Consider the following 25,058-nt stretch of genomic DNA (forward strand, 5'->3'; position numbering starts at 1 on the left):
ATCCGACCAAAGTCATAAGTAAATATTATAAAAATCTACCATACAAAAACAACAAAAACAAAAGAGAAAAGGCAAACACAACGTTGGAATATTGCAAAATGAAAATCAGTGGAAAATGCAATTTCTACGCCAGTCAAGCGTCAATGGGGCCACTTTGTTGTAGTTGGTTTGCAGCAATGCTGCAGCATGCTGGCAGGTGGCAGCTGGCATCACATTGTTTTTGTTGTTGACGCTGGCGTACATTTACGATTTGCCGCTATTATTGTTGTTGTACCGATTTACTATGCATTGAATTGCATTTAAAGACGCGAACGCCAGTCAGCCTCCGCACAGAAGTTGGATCGGGGAGAAAGGGGTGAAAGAAGTGTGTGGGTGAAGTCTGCAGCCAGGAGCAGCGATGCCAGTCGCAGTGTTTGTTAGCACACATTTTGCTGTTTTCCCTGCCGGCTACCTCTCAGCCATCTGTTTATTGTGATTGAACGGCAGCACAATTGGCTTACAAGGCATGAGGTTGGGGCGTATACGTAACGTCGACTTTCGCATGCAGCTTCACACATGGTAAAGAGCAAACGTAAATTAACACACGATTGTATGTAATCATGCATACATGTGTATGTATACAAAAGCTCCCACATTTGCAGCCTTGGTTGCCAATTTTTACATGTGTGTGTGTGTGCATACCTTATAAATTACCACAATGGGCTTGAAAAGTTGGTAATTGGATTGTTTTTAGTTAATAGGTCAGGTATTGCAACAGCACTACAACAACAAGAATATTGCTGCAACAGTAATTTTATTTACAAGCGACTTTCTCAGTTACTTCACTTTCATTCGTGATGCAAGTGAGCACACGTTTATGTGTATTTTTTTTTTGTTTAAATGTACGCCTATCCTTTTGTGCTTTCATTATTTACTGCTTTCTTTTTTCTTCTCACAATGAAAGTGGGTGAATTTCTGCACAATCACATTTGTCGTAGCAATTTGTAACAATAACTGTGTTTAATGGGGCCAGAAGAGTGAACAAGCACAACCACACGCGCACTCACGCATACACCCCACACAGCAACATAGAGCGTTATAGCTGTGGTTGCACGCCATTTAATGCCATTTGTCAACTTCTATTGTAGGCCAGCCCACACACCTTTGTGGCTATCTGCGATCTCAAGTGTTGTCGAGGATATGTGACGAGACTGTTGAAGTGTTAGGAATGTGCGTGTGTGTGTTGGTTCTTGTATAGAAAAATTAATTTATGTTACAATAGTTCTGAATTTGAAGTGAAAATGCTAAATTCTTTAAACCTAAGTATTAAATGTGGGCGGAAACAAGTGCACCTATATGAATCAGGTATAATGGCGACGAAAACTGGTTGCCAAGCCCAAACAACACAAATTATCAAAACCTTGGTTGGGACCCACTATTTTGGATATTTACTTGAAAGCATGCAATAGACTAAAATTATTTTTTTCAAGGATATGGCAGCCTCTACCTTAAGGTTTCATTGATCTCTATGAAGGCAAATATCGTCATTAAGCTCAGCGAAAAGAAACAAAAGAAAAGCAAAGGTATGGTACCAATGGACATTTGAACCCTAGGTTCAATATATTTTTGGCTGTAACCCTGCTGGCTTCTGAAATTTACCACTTAGCATCGAAAAAAATTTCAACTGGTATGTTATGTTGAATTATGCACCTCTAGAGAAAGTGTGTAAAAGCAGCAACACATCACAGAATTTAAATAGAATGATATAGAATTTAAATAGCAACACTTCAGTTGCACCGAAACTATAATACCCTGCACAATAAAAAGAAATTCCAAACAAGAACTTGATTTCGATCGGGCAATTTGTATGACAGCTATATGCTATAGTGATCCGATCTGAACAATTTCTTCGGAGATTATAACTTAACTTTGGTAAATAATATATGCAAATTTCGTGTAGATATCTCGTTAACTGAAAAAGTTTTCATACAAGTACTAAATTTTGATCGGCCCAGTTTGTATGGCAGCTATATGTTATAGCGGTCTGATCTGAATAATTTAATCGGAGATTGTAGCTTTGCTTTGATAAATAATATAAGCTAAATTTTGTGAAGACATATTACCAAATACAAAAATTTTCCATACAAAGACTACATTTTGTCTTGTCTCCGAGGTTTCCTAGTGGGTTTTACAAATTCGTGGCAACCTTAATATATCTGGTTCCGCATATAAAACTATGATTTATTCATTAGTATTTGACAGATCACGTGGGATTTCAGACATGGTTCAAGAGAAAGATTCTCAGTATGCTTTGACATTTCATCATGAATAGACTTACTAACGAGCAACGCTTGCAAATCATTGAATTTTATTACCAAAATCAGTGTTCGGTTCGAAATGTGTTTTCCGCTTTTTTATCGACAAATATTGTTCAGCGATGAGGCTCATTTCTGGTTGAATGGCTACGTAAATAAGCAAAATTGCCGCATTTGGGGTGAAGAGCAACCAGAAGCCGTTCAAGAACTGCCCATGCATCCCGAAAAAATGCACTGTTTGGTGTGGTTTGTACGCTGGTGGAATCATTGGACCGTATTTTTCAAAGATGCTGTTGGACGCAACGTTACGGTGAATGGCGATCGCTATCGTTCGATGCTAACAAACTTTTTGTTGCCAAAAATGGAAGAACTGAACTTGGTTGACATGTGGTTTCAACAAGATGGCGCTACATGCCACACAGCTCGCGATTCTATGGCCATTTTGAGGGAAAACTTCGGAGAACAATTCATCTCAAGAAAGGGACCCGTAAGTTGGCCACCAAGATCATGCGATTTAACGCGTTTAGACTATTTTTTGTGGGGCACGTCAAGAATCTATCATCAGCTTTTCCAAAGAATATATTCGGGCTATGATGATAGAAAAAGTTGCCCAACACCCAATGAGCCGCGGTCAATTTAAATGAAATTATCTTCAAAAAGTAAATGTCATGAAAAAATCTAACGTTTCAAATAAAGAACCGATGAGATTTTGCAAATTTTATGCGTTTTTTAAAAAAAAGTTATCAAGCTCTTAAAAAATCACCCGATATATCTGGTTCCGCATATAAAAAAATGATTTATTCAATTTTTAGAACGCATATAACAACGTGGTTCATATGAATAAACAAGTTCTTCCAAAAGCAGTAAACGTAACATAGCAGAGAATAACATAGAAAACTGAAAAAATGTTAGTTAGGAAGTTCTAAGGTTGAGTAACAGATTTTTCACGAAATCTATCATCATTGTTATATGATGATAGAATAGTGAACACTGAGCAATATCCGAGCAAGATCCAAATATTATATATTCTCTTATTGCTTCACTTACTATTAAAACACTATTGGGTCTTTAAATATACGAACAGGATCAATAAGATTTTATTTCTGGTAAGAAGAAATGTTTTGCGATGGATCTCAAAAATTTTACGAAACGCACGAACTGATTATTCTGCCGATTCAGTCAGAAAATGCCTATAACGACATAAAAGCAATGTCAAGCGTCACAAAATTCCTATTGGCTGGTCACTGTCACACGCCCGCAGAATGGTGCTGATAGATCGAATAGACCGCAGGAAATGTCTAGAGTAAGGCAAGAGAACAATGGAGCATCTCTTGTACACTTGTCCTGCAAGACTACACTGTAAACATCTGGGATCCTCGACACGGTTGAATTGAAGTTGAGGCAATTCCTGAAGGGGAGAAAAATGCTTACAAAACTCAATTTTACTCAAAAAATATATTCTGAGGGCTAGCAGATTGTATCGACTCTTTATGTTCAAAACATTTCCCACGGTACCTTAATTTTTTTTCAATACTACTAAATTTTAGTTCGTTTCGATCGTGATATCGTCTGATTAAAATAGTTTGAAATAATCAGGGGTGTTGTAGATTCTGAGAGTTGTCGGAATCAGAATTGAAACCGATTTGAATCTGATCAAAAATGCAGATATTATTGGTTTGATATTCGAAACAGAATTTGTAACGGTTTTGGGTGTCACGGAAACCAATTTTATCGGTTTTGCTATCAGAAACAAAGCAAGAAGATAGTCGCTCACAGATTTGAAATGCCAGTTCAAAATCAAGTTATTTGATTATTTCGAATTAATTTATCTTTATTTCTACAGGGGAAAACATAAGTATAAAACACGAAATGTCTTAATTATTTTGTTTTTGGAAAAAAAGCCGGATATTTAAAGATATTGGATTTACAAAACGTAATAAACGTAATTGAACACCCAAATGCGTCTTTATTCATTCGATTAATGTTATATCTTAAAATCTTTCTTTAATTCGCAACTTCGCATTTATTCATTTGAAAGTTTTGTCACATTAGTAAACAGCTCATTCGAATATTGGAATTTTTCCTAACTAAATTCATTAATATTTAACTAGAACTGCAGTTGACAATTTTCGAAATTTGTTTGACGGCTTGAGTTGAAAAGCATAATAAGTACGGAATTTAAAAACTTCAGCCAAAATGACAATTGGGGTTGGTTGAAAACCGTTATAAAGACCTTTACTTCCATTCTTTGGTATCACGGGAAACTTAACAGAAGAATCAGACCTATCGCAATCGAAGAGGGCAAAGTATTTTGGAACTTAGTTCAATCACATGCAAATACATAGATTTTGATTTTTTTGGAAAACATTGGGAGTAATAAAAATCGTTTTCGAACCACTCACGCTTTCCGTTCTCATGAAACTTTAACATATGTATATATGTATGTTAAAAACACCAATCGCTTTTTCCCAATGACACCCTATTTACTATTTCGAATCCAATGAAGTGCCCAGACTATTTAGTTGAAATAAATAATAATATTTTATAATAAATATTTGTTTCATTAGAATATATCCGTAAAGTCAAGACTAAACAAATGCCTTTACTTTCATACATATGTACGTATCAAGTGTTTGTCATAAGTTTTCTCATCGGTAATAGATGACTCACGCGTGATCTGTCAAAAAATGCTACTGAAAAAAGTACCTCTACTTGGATCACTCGTTATTTTGAAATAAAATATATTGAAACCTCAAACTTTAGGTTCAGTTCTGATTGATTTTTTGTTGAGAAGTGCCTTTTATAAAAAACTAGTATAAATATTGATCATGTTCGACTAAAATACATAACTTCAAGAACTCGAAACTACAACAATCACATTCGCATATCACATATCCGTAGCAAACTGCTGTCGTAAACAACAAATACTTAACTTTTTATTAACCTTAATCCCGATTTCGAACTTAGTAAGAATAAGAATCCCTTAAAAGTCGAACTAAGCTCTTCGCAAAAACTGCTGCAAACTTCTAATGCTGCTCATTTTTTATGCTCTTGCCACATGTTGATACAGAGTATAATAGTTTTGTTTAAAACTAACCCAGATAAATATTGGGTTATAGATACATAAATGAAAAAGATGACGAGACGAGTTGAAATCGGGGTGACTGTCTGTTTGTCTGTCCGTCCGTACGTGCAAGCTGTAACTTCAGTGAAAATTGAGATATCTTCATGAAACTTCGTATGAACGTTTCTTGGCAAATAAAATTACGAGTTCGTATATAGGCGTAATCGGACCATTGCCACGCCCACAAAACGACATTAATCGAAAGCATATACAGTGCCATAACTAAGCACTAAATTAAGATATAAAACTATTATTTGGCACAAGGGAGGGCTGTAGCAAGAGACACCTGTGGGCCAAAGATTTTGAAGAAGTGGGCGTGGATCCGCCCTCTAATGAGTTTAATGTATATATATATCCCTAAGCTATTACAACCAAATTCACCTAACACAAACTCAACCGCCAATGTGAAAATGGGTGAAGTCGGATGATAACCCCGCTCAGTAAAGCAGGGGTCAAAATTAGGATGGGCGTAGCGCCACCCACTTTCAGATGAAAACACATATCTCGAGACCCGATCGACTGATTTCAAACAAATTTGGTATGTGGCATTCTGACATTGTTATGTTACTGTGTGGAAATAATCAAAATCAGACTGCAACCACGCCTACATCCCACATAACACAATTTTAAATTCCATTTGATTCTTTCACTTTCCGGTATACAAATCAAGAATCAATTAATATCTCAAGATAAAACTTTGCACGAATAGTGCCTTTGAGGAGTGTCAACTTATGACTGAAAATTTCCCAAATCGAACCAAAACGGTTCAACCCCTTAAGTACTAAATATGGGCACTAAGTGTTTATAGCTGACTTTTGAGCGAAAATTTCGCTCACTGTATGAGATATATAATTGAAATTCAGAGAGAATCATTTCCAAGCAATAATATCTCTATGTATCAAAAAATGGGTTGAATGGGGTCAATAATTCCTTTAGCCCCCATATACCTAATATAAAGATTTTCGAACTTCTGGGTGACTTTGTACCGCATATGTCGACCAAAATATATGTTATCTTAACAAAATTGCGAGATCATATTTCTCTTATCACGGTGCATATTTGTGTTTAGAATGCATAAAATCGGGTAAAAACTCGCGCTAAACCCCATATAATTAACAGGCCTTATGTACCTAAAGGTACTTCTCCGGCTTTAATCCTTGGAAGTTGCAAGAATATGAAAACTTCGGTTATACCCGAACTTAGCTCTTCCTTACTTGTTATTTATACTACTTAAACCGGCTTATTTTTCTCAGCAACAAAAGCAAAACTATTCTTGTTCAAACTTAAGACGGCAATGGACTCAGAGCAGTGTGAAGCCAAAGTAAACAAAAGTAAATGAATACGGAAAAGTTATTGCTCTTTATTTAACACCAAAACTATCCACTGCATGGTTTTTGTAACTACACATACACACACCAGAAAATCAGCCAAATTTCGTTTTGAGGAAAACTTTTCATACCCTCACGCCACTCACTGCTATTGCACGTACTTATCTGCAATTTATTTGGAGTCCCTGCAAAGAGCGAATTCGCCGGCAGGCACGTTTTACCCCTGAGACAATGGTGCGCGAGTTTTGAGCGCGGCGTCAAGTTTCACTCCAACAAAAGTGCGTTGTCACTTTGACAATTGGACAGATTTCAAAACAATGGCATGAATGCAAAGAACAGCTTTACGGCGCTGCAAAGGCACTTAGGTGAGTGCCCGGCTGAGGAAATATTTCCTTTGCACAAAAGTAGCTGCAATTCAGCAATGAGCAATGAAAGTTACAGAGCATAAATACATAAAGTGACTCTAGAGTTGTAATTACGAAAATATTTGCTCTGCTTCTGCATTGTGCTTGCAACCTAGCGCAGCTTTTGATTAAACTTCCAGTGTAAATTGTGGCGTATTTAAGTCTTAAATGGAAACTTGTTCAACAACTTAAACGCAACTCCAAGCATACAAATAATAATTCGGCCAAGGCGCGATAACGGACTAGAAAATTGTTTTTCTTTAAATTGGTTCTAAAACAAGTTTAGAGATTTCTACAAACGCTGAGAAAAGAGTTATCCATTCGCAAAACTTAATAAAGGAATATATGAAAAAATAATAATTTTAGAATTATTACCGTTTAACGCATACACCAACGCTATAACACCCTACACAAATAAAAAATAAAAAACTGATTGATCAGCTTGCATGAAAGCTTTGTTGATTACAGAAATTGCAATAATTTCCTCAAGCACGAACCCAAACAAAATTTCATTAAAATATCTCCTCAAATGGAAAAGTTTTCTTTACAATATAAGCTTTAGTGGTTCGATATCGACTATTCCGACAAAAGAACAACTTCTTGGGGAGAAAAGTTCAGTTTGATATCTCAAAAACTAAGGGACTAATTCATTAACATGTTTAGGATATTAAAAAAAATTTTTCGTCGATCTTTTTTCATAACTCATATGGGATTATGTAGTCGTGTCAAACAAACTGAAACAGTCGACGAAAATCGATAAGTTAACATGTTTTTTCTACCCACAAATGCGTGAAAAAACTTTTACATATTATTGGTTTCAAAAAGATGAGAAGACGGCATGTCATGGTATACTGGGAATAAAACTACTCAGTTTCTGCCATAACAGATTCTTGAATTTCTGCTGTAAAACTAAAATGTCATGGACTAGCTAACTTGATCTTAAAATTTGACAGCTCTTCCTTGTGTAAGATTATTGGAAAAGGAATATATAGGCCAGCTACCCTCGGATCATTGACAAGCTCAAGCCTCAAGTACATGTATACCCAAAACATGATTAGACCGCCAGCAATGTTTAAAAAAATAATAAAAAATTGCATCTTTGGAGCACCACTGGAGTCCCTAGAAAGTGAAATTTCAAAAATAAGTAACTATGTACAAGCCATACATTGCCGTCCTGCAATTTGGTGCTATTTGGTGTAGATAACGACATCATCTGATGAGTCGGCCTTAAGAGTGTTCGAGAGTAAGATTTCGCGGAAGATGTATGGTCCTTTGCGTATTGGCAATGGTGAGTACCGCGGTCGATGGAACGATAAGTTGTACGAGATATACGACGTCATTGACATAGTTCAGCGAACGGGGGCTGCGCCACAGGTTACAGAAAGATCTGGCTGCACTTGGTATCTAGAATTGGCGCCAAATAGCGATAAAAAGAAACACTGCTGTCTCGCGCAGCCGTTAACTCAGCTATATCGGCACGCGTAAGCGATGCCTAAGCCAGTAAAGTAGAATACGAGTAAGAAGTGCGATTCATATAGAAACAATAAAACCAGTTTACAGTAAATGGGCGTCTGTGATTTTAAAGATTGTTTCTTGCTAATTTTGGGTTGCTAAAAATGCAAATTATAGTGCAGTTTTCCTAACACGTAGTATTTTTTGTGTAGGGGTCAAACCACCACCATTTACTAAAGTGACAAAAATACCTCTATAAGATGGAAATTTTTGGAATAGCATTTTCACAAAAATGTGATGGAATAGTGTACATTTCTATAACTTTAAGCTAGGTTCTATGCACTTTCTTACCTCCATCTTTTTTTATATAATCTCCTTTAGTTTTGGGGGAAAAATCCACATTTGCTGAATTCCAAGTTTGTGGTGACACTTTTTGTACAACAAAAAAAATTACCGAAGTTTCTTTCGAACTCCAGCTATGATATATCGACGTTTATATGCATACATATAAACACAGTTATATAGTATACACCACAATTTCGTGTATACTCCATAAACCCTTAGTCCACCTCCAACAGTCATATTGTTGCATGCCACTGAAGCATAACGCTCGCAAACTCCCAATTCGCTAAAGGCTGTTTAAACAGCAGACAGTCTGACGCTTTAGTCATTGCGCCACGGATTTCTGTTGCATCAGGTGAACGTACCAGCCATACCTGTACGAACGCGTATATTTTGCTTTCACGCCCGAAACTACACGACAGTTCGAATGGTGAAAAAAGGATAATGGCAATGTGTCACGTGAGAATATCAATACATATATAGGTATATGTTCGTTAGCAAGTCATATAAAAATTACGGAGCCAGACACATGTTTTGCAGACTTTATTGTTGTACGAGTGCTTTGGTAAATAGTTATATGTACTATAATATGTGTTTCAATGTGCATGTAAGTAATAAATATATACAAATTATGACTCCTTAACAAGCACCTATATATGTATGTGATATAATGTTTCAGTGAAGTTTATATTTATTAAAACTATAAAGTAAGGATAAAAGTTGTACAAAAGCTGTCGTATCCAGAGGCTACGGTAATCTATAGGTTATGGAACAACCGGACCAAAGGATTACGCAATAAACAGTGTTACAACCGAAACAAGGAAACAAAATATTGAACCATTTTTGTTTAAAATTAATGAACTGAGTTCACAATCAACATTCAAATTCACACACGGTCCATATACTGACTGATCAAATTTAACTCGGACTGCTCCATTTAATCTGCGTGAGCAAAATAAATCGCAAAAACTGTTTCCCAAATGGGTACAACTTTTTTTATGTTCATGTGAGGTGAGATCTCCTTAATGTTTGTCTGGCGATCTTTGCCAAGGAAAAAATTAAAGAATGAGTTTACTTGGAATTTGGTGTTACTAATAAAATTATGACTAAGGAATCGTTCAAATTATTGTAAAAGTGTTTTGGGTATATTTTAGTGGCACAAAACATTCAGTGAATGACGTGAAGTTATCGAAAACTTGCAACCTCTCTCTCTCTCTCTCTCTCTCTGTTAGTAAAGATAACATCGAAAATTTTAAAGAAAACCTGTTTGAAAATTCTCGTGTTGGCATCAGAGAGATAGAGGATCTTAACATCTCTTATGGATCGATTGAACACATTTTGGTTATTGTTTTGGATGTGAATCGTATCAGTGATAGAAAAAAGATCTGAATCTTTTGTAAAAACTAGGTCGAACAGAGATCGCAAAGGACATGCTTGTTAACGTAGCCGATAATCCTACATTCATCAAATGAATCACTACTAGGGACCTGAGTTTATGAATTTAACGTTGAAACTGTCAAACAATCTAGCGAATGACGCTCCAAAACCGAGGCGAAACCAAAAAAATCCAAAATTTCCTAAACGCACTGAAAGCCTTTCCGGCAAGGACAAGTGAACACATGTATTGGCTGAGGAGACTTTTTCTATTTTGAAGGCGGTAATAAAAATGTGTATTAAAATATGAAATGTACTAATGTGAGCAAAAAATAGTAGGGCTTTGTTCATAACTAATATTAAAATTTTTGCAATCTATGTCGCCCCATAAAAGAAAAAAACAATATTCGGCCGATTAATCGTTCATCTGATTTTGGAACCAATAGTGCTTTCATTTTTTCTACGGACAAATGATCTTTCAAAATGGTTTTCACTAATCCTTCTGATATTCCAAAGATGACAGTAAGATCTCTGACTGGTTCTCAAGCACCACTTCTTTTATTTTATTGACGCGTTGATCATCAGTTGACGTTGATGGCCGTCCTGGACGTGGTTTGTTGTCAATATTCATTCGAAAATTATTGTTTTGGAACTTTTTCAACCTTGATCCGACAATTACTATTACAGCTAACTTACAGCTTATAGCTTACGGATAAGCTGAGCTATATTAGAGTTATTAAAAGTCATATCTACAAAAAAAAATACCATAAAAATAGTTTAATATTAGAAAAAAAATCACAAAAACACAGCATGTGGATTTCAAAGAAATTAAACTTGCAACAACAACTGTTAAAATACATAAAATACACACAATGTGCAGCTGGTACAAATTAATGTCAAACACTTTTCAAGGTCAAAGTGCAATTCCCGTTTAGTTAGGCTAAACATAAACTAACTGTGATAATAATTGTCATAATGAAAATGGCAGCGAGCTTGTGCAACAGCTGACTGTGACATTCAACGGGCGGTTGTGGCATGAGCGATTATGTGGGTGGAATGACAGCAAACAAGCATTTGTTTGAATATAAATTTGTCAGATAAATACAACTACTTGTATGTAGGAACATAAGTATATGCAAATGTATGCATGTGTATATAAATAAATCGTAACGGTGCACAGCTGCCCCATTAGTGAACACTTTAAAATGCCAAATGATACTTATTTGGGTATGGTCCGAGGCTTACCTAAGTGCACATATACCCGCAGCAGCACGGCGTCTGGCAGTGATGATGGGCAGCAACTAACCCAAGCTGGGTAAATACTTGTCTAAGTTAACATGAATATATTCTAATATATGCAGATCCACAAATTCGCATCATTGTGCTTAATTTAAATGCCTTTCACTTAAGCTTCGTTAGCAACAGCATGGCGAGCTTTAATGTGCGTTTGGAAACAGCTGATCTGGCTCGAGCTGGTTATAAATGGCGGTCCGACTTGTGTGGATCCAAAAAAACATGGTTTAATATAACAGAGAGTGATTGAAATATTAAGTGCTTGCACACTCCAGGCGGTTGACTACATTACTTCTGCTGTTTGGATTTACGTCACTCAAAGGTAAATATTTAATTTACATATATGTATGTATATAATGTATATAACTTGCATATATACTTAGATAAACACATAAACTCATACCGATATATACAATTCATTGAAAAATTCGACACAAATTCTTATCAAAATATCTGAGAGTAAAATTACGGAAGTGAACCATTGGTTCTATTCTTTTTTTAAAGTCCTGTTTACTTTGGAACAATCCTTGTATATTATAATACAAAGAGAAACCAAAGAAGAAGTTTGCCAGGAAGGGGTTAGAAATAGTTTTTTTGAATATCGAGCTTTGATAATACCCACAACAGGGACCCAAGGGACATATGTATCCCAATATGTCTATAATTTCGCGCAATAATGATCATTCAGACAGCCTGAGTGTTTATGTCTTGCTTTTATTTTTAACTTTAATTTTTTTTTTTTTTGATTTGGTTACACTTTGCCTAATATTTCTGTCTTGAAATGCCTGCTGTTCAACTTTGTTTTGCGCGATGCTCTACTTACTGCCTAATTGCCTGCATGCAAGCATATTCACTAAATGAAAAATAGCACATGTTTATGTAGTATAGGTTTACCCTATATAGGCGAACGTGCAAAAAATCTGGTTTTAGATTGGTTTTTGATAAAAGCTAATTTGTATTGGCAGCAAGCTTCCAATAGCCGTGATCGTCTAGTGGTTAGGACCCTACGTTGTGGCCGTAGTAACCCAGGTTCGAATCCTGGTCACGGCAATGCTTCCCAGAAGCATTGTCACCGATGGAAGTAAATTTTTTTAATTCCATTTTTTACAGCTCTTGGTTTAAATAGTAGTTTATGAAAACAAGTTCTTTGAAGATTTAGTTGTTATACTACTACGAGTACTATACTATACTATACTATATACTGACTTAATCAAATCTGTCTTTTCGTCCGACAATTTGTAATATGTGTGACTAATATTTAGGGTCTATATCAAACGGCATCTAAGTTTTACCATTTTATATAACAACTTGAAAGTTCTTATGAAGGAGCTTTCCATCTTATTTTGTAGTCTGTAAAATTTAAAGTAAGCTTTCAATCATCTTGATACAAAGTCAAACCATTAAATGTCAAAATTCTCAGCACATCTGGCAAAACTGAAATTTAACGCAAAGACCAGTTTCTTAAAATTAGTAAAATGGTTTCATTTACGTCTATATGTTAATTACCTAACTTTGTGCAGAATTTAGTGTAAATACTATACAACTTGAGAAGAAAGAAAAGTCAGAAGATGACCTCTAATGTCAGTTCTGTTTTGACATTTGTGTAGTAAACACATGCGAAATACACGTAAATAAACAATGGTACCCTACACTGCGTGCCACAACCAATACTCGTTGCTGAAGGATGTATTTCCCGGGCGCCTAATCTCCCGTTTTGGCGATTTGCACTGGCAGCAAGATCGCCTGATTTGACCGCTCCAGACTTCTTTTTGTGGGGCTTTTTGAAGCCACGGGTTTATGTCAACAAGCCTCGGACTCTTGCAGCTCTTAAAGACAATATCCGCCAAGAATATGAGGACCTATCGCCGCTAGTTCTGGCCAAAGTGATGGAAAATGCCATAAAAAGGGCTCAAATGACAATCAACTGTGGCGGCGGCCATTTGCAAGATATCATATTCTCGACTTGATGTAAAAAAATTTAAAAGACCAAATAAAAATAATACAGCAGAATCAAAGTTTTTCATTTTTTAAAAAAGTTTTTCATTTTCCAAAAAACATCGAAAGGTAATTTTTGCGCCACCTGTTCTATGACCATAGAAATATCGTATTCGTATATTTTTGATGATAGTTTGGACACATCATTTGGATCGGTGCAGGCGATTTTGAAATACGAGTTGGGCTTGAGAAGAGTAAAATCTCGAAGGGTTCCAAAAACCCTAAATTTTTTCGAAAAAGGCCGTCGTGTTATCATGTGTGAAACAATGCTTTCTGACTATAAAAACATAATGAAACGCATCATAACTGGATATGAGATCAATCAAGCGAATATCGTGCTAAAGGCGAACCGAAACCAAAAAAAACCACACCAAAGTCGCTTAAAAATCAAGGTCATGTTGACAGTTTTTTTGAATTATCGTGGTGCATTATGAATTACTTCCGCCGGGCCAAACTGTCAACAAGGAATATTATTTGAGCGTTATGTGCCGTTTACGTGAAGCTATTCGCCTGAAAAGGCCTGAATTGTGGGACGAAAACTCTTGGTTTTTGCACCACGATAATGCACCGTCTCATAATGTATTGGTTATTCGTGATCATTTCGCAAAAAATTCAACAAATATCGTCCCACAACCCGTCAACAAACTCAAAATACCACTCCGAGGACACAGTTTTGACTCAATTGAGGATATAAAAGAATGGAAGAAGGCTCTGATGGCCTTCACGACGAAGAAATTTTCCAAGTGCTATGACGACTGGAAAATTCGTTGGCATAAGTGTATTTCAGCAAGAGGGAATTACTTTGAAGGAGATGAAATGGATTTGCAAAAATAAATAAAGATTTTAAAAATATAACAAAATACCCCTTTCAATTTGATCACAGCTTTTAACAAACAGATGATATGATTTCTAAAAGTCGTTTCGTCCATTTTTAATAAGAGATCTTGAACATCAACATATAGTCAGGGTCTTCGATTACTAAGACTATTTTATAACTGCACCTTTGAAGAAATTAATCCTTTGGAAAAGTCTGCAAATTCTATACCGCTAGAAGATATTTGTCCGAGTTCGCACTCTATTTGTGGCAAGTTTTATAATATTCGACTTAAGACGACTATTAAACGACTTCAAACGACTATTAAATATTACAGAAGCACTCCAAAATTAACATTATCTTCGAAGATTGGCCACAGAGTGGTTCCTTACCTAGCAGACTTTTCAAAAAATCGATTTCTTTGGAAGTGGGAAAGGTGTTAAAAGTTAACGGGAATTTTAACATAAATTTTTCGCGAGTTTGGCGAGTACAATTGTTAACCTTTAAATGTCCCTCAAGTGAGATAAAACTGTCAGCTGTATTCATTGCTTTTTTATCTGTAGCAGCCGCTAAAGTTAGTAGTGTTTCTATGAGCTTGGCGATTTTTGTTTCTTAAAACCTCACATTTTGTTCGTGAATTCTTGGTAAAACACAATACTCTAACAATTTCCCAGCCTTCATATGCGCCAAACATGGCTTCCTGTATTTTTTTCCATTTCCAAAAGCAAAAAAAACTCAGTTAAACTTCCCTAATTCGAATCACCATAATCCAGAAAAGAATTTCGAGTTAGAGAGATCACGAGTTATGGAAGAGAATTAAATTTCACTTCTATTGCCAATTCAAGAGTTCGAGTTATGGAAGTTCTACTGTAATTCCTTTAGTTGATCCTAGCGGATGAGAATTATTTTAAATGAATAAAACAAAAAATTAAAAAGAAGAGAAAATATAATAAAATAAGAGTATCATTATTTAAAAATGCGGTGAAGTGTCATACCAGGACCAGGAGTTCCTCGTTTACTGATAAATTAGGAATAGTGTGGCTCCAATTATTGGGGCAACACTGTATCATACATTAACATTTCGAAATCAGCATTATGCCCTAAGAATATGTTGCTGCATGCAACAATACGAAATCATGTTCTCTACTATTGTCGTTAATAACAACAATGGTAATGGTGTTGCGTTGTAGTTGTTTATTATTACAACAAGTTCATCCGCCCCACTCAATGTCTTTTGTGTCACGTCAGACGTTTATATTCGCAATTTATGCGACAATCAAAATGCATTTTACCCACATCTAGTACACTAGCAAGAACCTGTATATATGTATAAATATATATACATATGTACATTATATAGAAAATGTTGCTTTCTTGCTGTTCATCATAATCTCAGCGCTGCCGTCACGTTCGCTCCTTTCAAGTCATTTAGATTTATGTATATTTGTGTATATTATTTAAATAGTTGTTGGTATTTGTAGTGTTTATTTTGTGTACTGCCATTTCATTATATTTTAGTTGTTTCGCTTGTTTTTTTTTTTACACTTGTTTGTTTCTGATTTACTCTAATAAATCAAAGAAGTCAAAAAGGGAAGTGAAAGTTCATTTCCCCTGGCGACTTTCGCGAGACTTTGTTTGTTGTTATTATTATACAACACGCTTGTTATTTTGCTGTTTCGTCGCCTTTGCGCTTTATTGCATTTCCGTTGTGACGCCGCAAACGTGTTGTTGTTGTTGTATTCTTCCCATTAACTAGCGTGCCACAAAATGTTGCATGAAAATCATCAATTTCCACGCAGAACACCTTTATGGGCGTGTAGTTCAGTTGTGTGACTGTTATTTTGCGCTGCCATTTATTTCTCGCCAAAACTATTGTTGGTTCTTTGACAGGCAATGTCATGGAAGACACCAAACAAATGTCATTCAACTTCAGTTGAGTTCAAATGGCATGGCAAATGTTGACAAGTGTTTTTTTTTACTGCTTTTGGGGAAACTTGACAACAAATTATTTTTGCGAATGGGAATGATTCTCAAAATAGAGTAAAAAAGCTCGGCCTATCGTTTAATTTAAAACCAGAGTTTGAGAGAAACTGAAGAGAGAAACTGTTTTGACATAGTTATTTAACATAATATCAATAGACCAGGGTAAATAAATTTTAAACGAAAAAAATCCATTGGAAAAGAATGATAAAACAACAAAAATTAATAGAAAAATAATTTTTAATATGATTGAAAATTGAGGGTTTTTTCGATATTAAGTCAAAATAGGGAGACAAAATATATAGCTATATTAAATTAAACATAACATAAGAAGGCAAGTTTATTCCAAATTTCGTGAAAGAAATCAAGACTTATCGCACAAGATAAAAATAAAAAAAAGATAAATAAATTGTGTCATGAGAATTTTTCAAATAAATTTTAATATTTTGTGAAAAAGTCCATAAACAAAAGTTATATGTAGATATTTTCATTGCCTACAAAATTGGCATATAGCTTTTTTCTACAGAGCTCGTAGTTTCGCCGGAAATCGAAGTTCAACCTTGCGTCTCTCTTTCCTCTTCTCGACCACAGATCGGCCGTAAACTATTTCCCTTTCATTTTAGTTATTTTATCTTTATTTTCCAATGGGTTTCAAGGCACTACGAAATTTTTTCAATTTTTGAAAGGCTTCTACACACAAGGTTTCGAAACTTCTTTGTAGAATCGAAATAAATTTGAATCCGAATATAGGATATCAATTAAATAAGAAAGATTCTGAACCGTTAGCGAAGTACAAATGAAAGCATTCAACAAAACTTTAACAGGCAGCAGCAATAAGTAGAAACATGGAAACATGAAAAACAAGTCTTCTTATACCAATATTTATGCCATGTACAGGGAGCAATCAGAATAAAACATTGTAGATATCGATTTGAAATTTTGTCCCTTTCTCATCAAGAAACTCTTCATTTGTCGTAATCATCGATAGCTGCCATACAAAGTGACCGATCACGATCAAGCAAATGTTTTTCTTATCAGAAGTAAACTTTTTTTCTTGTTTCATAGTTAGAATGCTGTGATTTAAGGGGTTGCATGGGTTTCAAAAAATCGATTTTTTAATTGTCTTATTAAACACCCAGCTCTAGAATATTGTCCTAAATTTTCAAGTTGATCCGAGTAATAGTTTCAGAGATACAGCCTTGAGAACTTGTGCTGGGCTAAGTGTGCCTTTTCAAACGCCCTTTTCTCGAGAACTACTCAACCGATATTCATGAAATTTCACAAAGGTCATTGAGATTTCGATTACTACTATTTGAAAAAAATGTCACGAAATTTTCACTGAAATTTAAATTTTTTTGTAAAAATGTCTGCCAAAAATTCAATTTTTAGTTTTTTTTCCTTAAAAGTTAAGGTTTTAACTAAAATACATATTTTTTTTTACTTTAGAGGATCCTGTAAGGAATTATCCTGCCAACGTGGTTCCGAAGTGTTACTGCAAATAGCGTCGCAATGGCCGAATTTAAATTTTTTTTCCCAAAAATTTCAGAATTTCTTTGGTAATAGTGTATGTTTGTGACAATAAAAAATTCTAATAAAATAATTTAATTCTTTATATGAGAACAAAATTGTTGAAAACCTGCTGTTTTTTACTCGAGGAAACCGTTGTAACCCCTTAAAAATGCGCCTTGACTTGGAATACTAACTAGAATATTATCTCCGTATCTTGTCATTTCAGTCAATCATTTTCAATGTTTTGGAATTAAAAAAAAAACTATTTTTCGAGTTTTGATAATACATTGTGGAGAAAACAACGCAACGAAAAGCCATGCACATTCAATGGTTAGTTACTGGTTAGTTACTAGTTAGTTACTGGTTAGATACACCACAAAACATTGTGAAATTGCTTGAAATAGTACTGGATGACCGTAAAATTAATGGCTGTTGTCGGAAGAAAATCGCCCTAAGCGCCCTAAAAGACAACATACGCCTTACACTTTTAGCAAGGATTTATTTGAGATTCACATAGAAGCATCAACTACCGCGAAAACAGCAAACCAATGAACAAACAAAAAAAAAGATTATACGTTATTGGATCGATTGGAGGTCGAAACCAAATTTAGGGCTAATTGTTGAACCAAAGGCTTTTCCGCCCACGTAATAAATTTTCGCTAAAAACAAAAGAAGAAAATGTTTGAAGAGATGTAACTGCCCTTTTGAAAAAAAAAATTAACAACATCACAATAATCTAAAGTAATCAGAGTAATGTAATTACAACACCTCGCTCTGCCTCATATTGCAGCCAGTACTGAGCATTATAAGAAAAGTGTCCTATTTACAAAAATAATCCTTAAAGGCCTTCAAAGCTTTCTAAAGATCTGACTCTCAGCGAATGCCTTCACTATTTACTTATGTATTACTTTCATAATTTGTATTTTAATTAAATTTTTTAATTAAAAACGATAATATAATTTAAGTCACAGCATTTCGGGCTAACAAATAAAAATGAAATGAAAAAAGAAAACGTTATTCCCGTTACACAAAAACTTATTTCCATACACAAATAAATACATAAATGGCACACACAGCCTTTTCGTAAATTTATTACAACAAAATGTTTGCAACACGGCCGAAAGGACAACTGCATAAGCCCCCAAAATTCAATTGTATTTTTTACACTGTGAAAAATGCGTATTTATATGTATATGTACTATGTACTATATATACTGCACCATTGTGAAAAAATGCGAGTGTCAACTGTCAACATCATGAATATGTTTGATGGCACGACCCTGAATTTGTCACCAGTATTCGGGTAAATTGAACACACATACAATTGTCACACATTCGCAAACATATGTATGTATGTGGGTAATAACGGCTCTTTATGCTCGATAGCGACCACTTGTATGTTCGAGTGCACAAATGTTTAATTTCATTTAAGGTCTCGCCGCATGTCTCGTTGGTCGTTTGGGTTAATGCACGAGGTTATGGGGTGCTCCAATAATCATTTATATTAAAAAATATATGCACGGACAGCGGAGTACACATGTACTTGCAGCATTCAGAGTTGCTTTTTTGTTTGCCCATAATTGTTTGGCGCGTCGGAAAGCTTTGATTAAATGTAAATTGTATTTATACTATACGCCCACACGCACACGCATACAAACTTATTGTAATTTTATGTTTTGTGTACAACGGCAAACTTTTTCATAGTTGTACTCAGCAAAGAACAGCAAAAAAAAATTGTGATTGCGTTGTTATGTAGATTTTCACCACGCAATGCTGATGACAATAATAACGACAATGATGATGATGATGATGTTGGTGATTAAGGTAAAAACGTCCCCGATGACCTACCCTCGTCAATTATTTTGGTTCACAATTCAAATATGTATTTTGGGGCACTTTAAATTTCTATTTATTAACACAATTTCTCAAATCACTGTGAGTAGGTCTAGTGAGTATGAAATGAAAAACAGTTACAGTCCTATAGAAGTATTATTGAAAAATTTTTATATTATGTATAGTATATCTGGGCTCAGGGAAATATTGTAACGATTCAACCCATTTTTATTATATGAAAAAACTATTGTCAGGAAAGGTTTCTGTCCGAGTTTCCATTGTATATCCCATATCTTGACCGATATTTACGGTCAAAAGTCAACTACAGATACTGGGTTCGACATATTTGGGCAAGTTTTGGTCATAAGTTGGCATACTTTAAAGGAATTATACAGAAAGAAGAATGTCACGTACTAAATTTAGTCTAAATCGGTCGGTTGGTTCCCGAGATATGGACGGCTCCCATAAAACCATAACATGTCATCTTGGAGGTAAAATTTAATGCCTCTGTCCTATTTAGTAATTGATTTATTGTGCTTTTAGTAGTAGTTTTTAACCGTTATATGAGGAGTGAGGTTGGTTATCATCCGATTTTATACATATTCCGACTGTCGGTAGAAGAATGGTTGGAATTTGGTTGTTTTAGCTTTAGTAGTTTAGGAGATATGTACAATAAACTTATTAGAGGGCGGTTCCACATCCACTTTTTCAAAAAAATTTGCCCACGGGTGCCCCTTACTACTACGATCTACTGTGCCAAATTACACAGTTATAGTATTGAGTTTTTTTATTTCTTAATTGTCAAAATATTATGTTCGTTGTGCCATTTTTGCTCTACAGAGACCAAAAGCAAGGTTATTATTTTCTACTACTTCTGCCTGTTCAATGTTCCTGAATTCCATTGAATTTATAATTTACGAAGGTTTAGCAAGAATTAAACAAGTAAATGGCTCACCTCTACATTTGTTGTTCTTTATATAGTAGTCTACAGCATTTTCCTGGCAATCCTTTCTGGTATGAATTCCTTGCAATAATATTATTTTTCAGCACAATACATTTCTTAACACGCACACAAACAAAATGCACATGCACCTTTCAATATTGCTGCACAATTTAATATTTTTCCAACCACTTTTACACACTTTACACTTTCTTTTCACTATTTTATACGAAATGTAAAAGATGTTGCTTTTCACATTTTTACACACCTCTGTTTCAATTTAAATTTTCACCTTTTTATCGCACTAAAATTGGTTATTTCTTTAAGTCATTAATTAATTTACAATTTTGTCCAACTCTGATATGCATTTTTTCTTAATGAAACTTGTTTGTACCTGCACAACACAAGTAACGGCGCGCACTCAGTGCATTTGCATGCATTGCCTACGGTTGCGCTGAGAGTTATTCTCCTGCTCTCATAGATTTGCATTTGATTTTTAACAGTTGTGACTTTTGTTTTTGTTTTCATGCTAGTGCCAAAGGAAAATGCTGCAATATAAATTTACTTGACTTTGTTACTGAAACAAAGAGAATATAAGTATGCTTAAAGAGCAAGCAAACATATTTTATTAATGCGATTTTCTATAATTTAAGGTAATATTTAAGAGATGACTTTGTTTGCGAATAATGAGTGTGGTTATTATCTGATGTTAACTATTTTCATAGTATATTAAGATTTATACGAAAAGAAGGCAACTTTAGTTGAGTTAGCTTCAGTGGTTAGGAAGATATGTACATTTAATCAGAAAGTTTTTGTCAATAATAAAGGAATTCTGAAATATTATTTTAATTAGTTCGATATTTACGTACATATAATAAGTTCTATATTTCGAGTCTACCTAGAATGTTAAGGACACCACAAATCTTGATTGAAATTGTAAGCTTCGGCGATTGACTGAGTAGCCTAAACCAGACGGGTATCAATAGAGGTTAAGCAATATTACATTTTTGTTTAATTCATTGAAAATTACCAGAATATTAGGCAGTGACTAAATATTTGAGAATGTTTTTGTTTTAATGGAAGTATTTAGAACAAGCAGAAAAAGTAGTTTTCGAAAAGCCTATTGTAATAGTGATGATATCGGTGACCAGTTCAATTGTATTTAGGTGAAAATGAAAAAAAAATACTTTATAAAAGAAACAATATGTTCTTCATAAACCAAATTATACGAAACTATATTCACTGTAAAACTAACCAAAAAACAAAAACAATTTCTACAGTATTTTATAAATTTTCTAGCATAACCTTTTCTACTATTTTCATTGCTCACAAACAAATTTAATTTCATTCTATGGAATACCAAAGTGCTCAACAATTTGTTGCAACAACCAACAATGTATAGTTGTAACATAAATGTATAACGGGTGATCCAAGTAGAGGTACGTTTTTCAATAATAGCCCAAACTGTCATATTATTTTTGTTCAGTATTGTTCGGCATTTCATCATGGAAAGTCTTACGCCTGAACAACGTTTACAGATCGTTCAACTTTATTATGAAAATTCACGTTCTGTAAAGAATCGATCAACTTATGGTCAACATAATCGGCCCATTCACAATACCATCATCCATCGTTTTTGAGTCAAATTTTGTTCAGCGATGAGGCCTAGTTCTGGCTCAATGGTATGTAAACAAGCAAAATTTTCGCATTTGGGACGAAGAGCAAACTGAAGAGATTTAAGAGATGTCATTTCATACAGAATAAACAACGGTTTAATACGGTATTTCTCAAAAATGATGCCGGTGAGAATATAACAGTTAATGGTGCCCGTTATCGCGCCATGATAACCGATTACTTAATGCCTTAATTTGAAGCTCGTGATTTCGTCGACATTTGGTTTAAACAAGACGGCGCTACTGCCCACACATCGCATCAATCAATAGATTTGTTGAGAGAGCACTTCGGTGAGCAGTAAATTTTACGTTTTGGGCCGGTCGATTGGTCACCAAGAACGTATGATATCACACCGTTAGACTTTTTTCTGTAGGGATATGTAAAATTTGAAGTCCATGAGGACAATCTCGCTTTGATTCAGGTCTGGGAACAAAACATCATGCATGTCATTGCCAGTTACCAGTCGAAATGCTGGAACGAGTCATCGAAAATTGGGCTCAACGAATGGACCATCTAAGACCTAGTCGCGGCCAACATTTGAAAGAGATAGTCTTCAAAAAATAAATGCCAAAGACTGTTCTTTCGAATGGCAATAAACATTCCCCATTAAATTTGAAGTTTCTGTGTTTTTTCTTTAAAATAGTAGGGAATCTCGAAATGGATCACCCGTTTCAAATGCACGCACAGTTTATTTTTATGTCGGACAAATAAATTTAAATTTACTTTGCGAACCAAAAATATTTATTTCGTATATTCGAGTAGAATAAATATTTGCTTCAACCGCAAAAGAACAACAGACTTACTGGAATCCGAAAAGCTCAATGAGAGTACTTGATTGCATACATATTTGCGTAATATATACGTACATAAATACATACTTACATACACATATACATATAAGTACATATATGTATACAGTCGTATGCAGTTACACGATTTAACTACAGAACCATATACATATGTATAAGCATTTGCATTTGGAGAGGCGATTACTTTTAAGCGTTGAAATACATGTGTATTAGAGAATTTGCACATCGAACACACACATACACATACACGAGATTATCGAGAAATGGCGAAACAGAGACAATGTTTCATTTTATTGACGTTGTAAGATTAGAGACATGACAGGAAATTGACAGATACGTGATTTCACCGAATCCTGTACGTTCAAGTACTCACACAAACAAACATCGATAGATACATGCATGCATTTGCACATATAATAATATATATGAAATCGGACTAGCGTAAGCATGTAACGGTATATGCGTGTATTTGTTTGAGTATTTGCACAAATTTACTGGGATTACGATTAGACTTGTTAACAGGCTTAAGAGTTTAATTCGAAAATAATAAATGCAATAAAATAATAAAGCTTCAGTAAATATAATCCGTAAGTATGTTGAAGGGTCTAAGATTGATTTAGATTTAAATTTAAGAGCCAGTGACAGGACTTAAGCACCAAAAATACTCTGCCTGATTTAACAAAAGCAAAACGATGTTGGAAAAACAGATAAACAGATGCTGCCAATCTGTCAAGCTAATCTGCATTTTATAGTATCAATTAATTTAGTTTGACTAATTTCTTTCATCCAATACCAAAAGTTCCTTCCGGATCGGAAAGAACCTCTCCGCGCCGTTCGACACCAAACGAGGTTTCAGACAAGGCGACTCCCTATCGTGTGACTTTTTCAGTCTACTCCTGGAAAAAATAATTCGAGCTAAAAAGCTAAATAGAAGAGCTACACGCTTCTACTGCTAGATCCTGTCATCAAAGAAACAGTCATCTTAGCTCCCACATTACTGTTGACAGTCATAACTTCGAACATTTCGACAATTTTGTCTATCTTGGAACTAGCATTAACACTAATAACATCGTCAACCTTGGAATCTAGGCAATTGAGAAGTAAAGTCCTCTCTCGACGAACAAAGACCAAATTCTACAACTCGCTTATCTTCCCCGTCCTACTATATGGACGATGAGTTTTATCGCTCCAATGACATGAAGAATGATTCCAGCAGACTGGCTAACATAAGTTACAAAAAAAAATTGCATGTTAAGGGGTTACATGGGTTTATGGGACACTGAAATTTCATTTTTTTTTTTTGTAAAAATGTCTGCTAAAAATCCAATTTTAAGTGTTTTTCTTTCGTCCAAGTTCTAAGTTCAGATTTTAACTAAAACACGTTTTTTCCACTTTAGATGATCTTGTAGGGAGTTATTCTGCCAACGCGGGCGTATCTTTTTTCTGAGGGGTCACCGGAAATGGCATCGCAGTGGCCGAGTTTTATATTTTTTTTTCCAAAAATTTCAGAATTTCTTTGTTAATAATGTATGTTTGTAACAATAAAAAATTCTTTAAAAATATTTCATATTTTTTATGAGAAAACAATTTTTAAACAAGGCTGTTTTCACCCTAGGAAACTTATCTAGGTAGACACCATCACCGGAACTAGAATCTTTTACATATCGTGAAAATTAAATTTCTTGACTGCTTTTCGCAATATTTTTCGAAAAAACATGTTTGAAAAAAAGCAGAAAAAAGACCTGCACGCTCTAAAGACCTTACTTCATCTTCGACTCCTGTAACTTTCCAATGTACATTTTTTCAATAATTGCTTTAAAACATTATATGAATGCTCTAGATTGGTTTTAAGCAAAAAACAAATTGATTTTTTGAAACCGTCACACGAGATGA

General features: G+C 34.8%; 1 protein-coding gene and 1 non-coding gene across 3 annotated transcripts in view; one reads left to right on the plus strand and one right to left on the minus strand.

The window, feature by feature from the left end:
* The window catches only part of LOC126759515 (proton channel OtopLc), a 138,128-nt gene that overhangs the window by 73,727 nt on the left and 39,343 nt on the right, over positions 1-25,058 (minus strand). The window lies entirely within an intron of this gene.
* On the plus strand, positions 12,590-12,661 carry Trnah-gug (transfer RNA histidin (anticodon GUG)). Its single transcript has one exon. It is a non-coding gene; the product is annotated as a tRNA-His (tRNA).

This window comes from Bactrocera neohumeralis, chromosome 5 (genome assembly GCF_024586455.1).
Source record: "Bactrocera neohumeralis isolate Rockhampton chromosome 5, APGP_CSIRO_Bneo_wtdbg2-racon-allhic-juicebox.fasta_v2, whole genome shotgun sequence".
NCBI lineage: Eukaryota > Metazoa > Arthropoda > Insecta > Diptera > Tephritidae > Bactrocera > Bactrocera neohumeralis.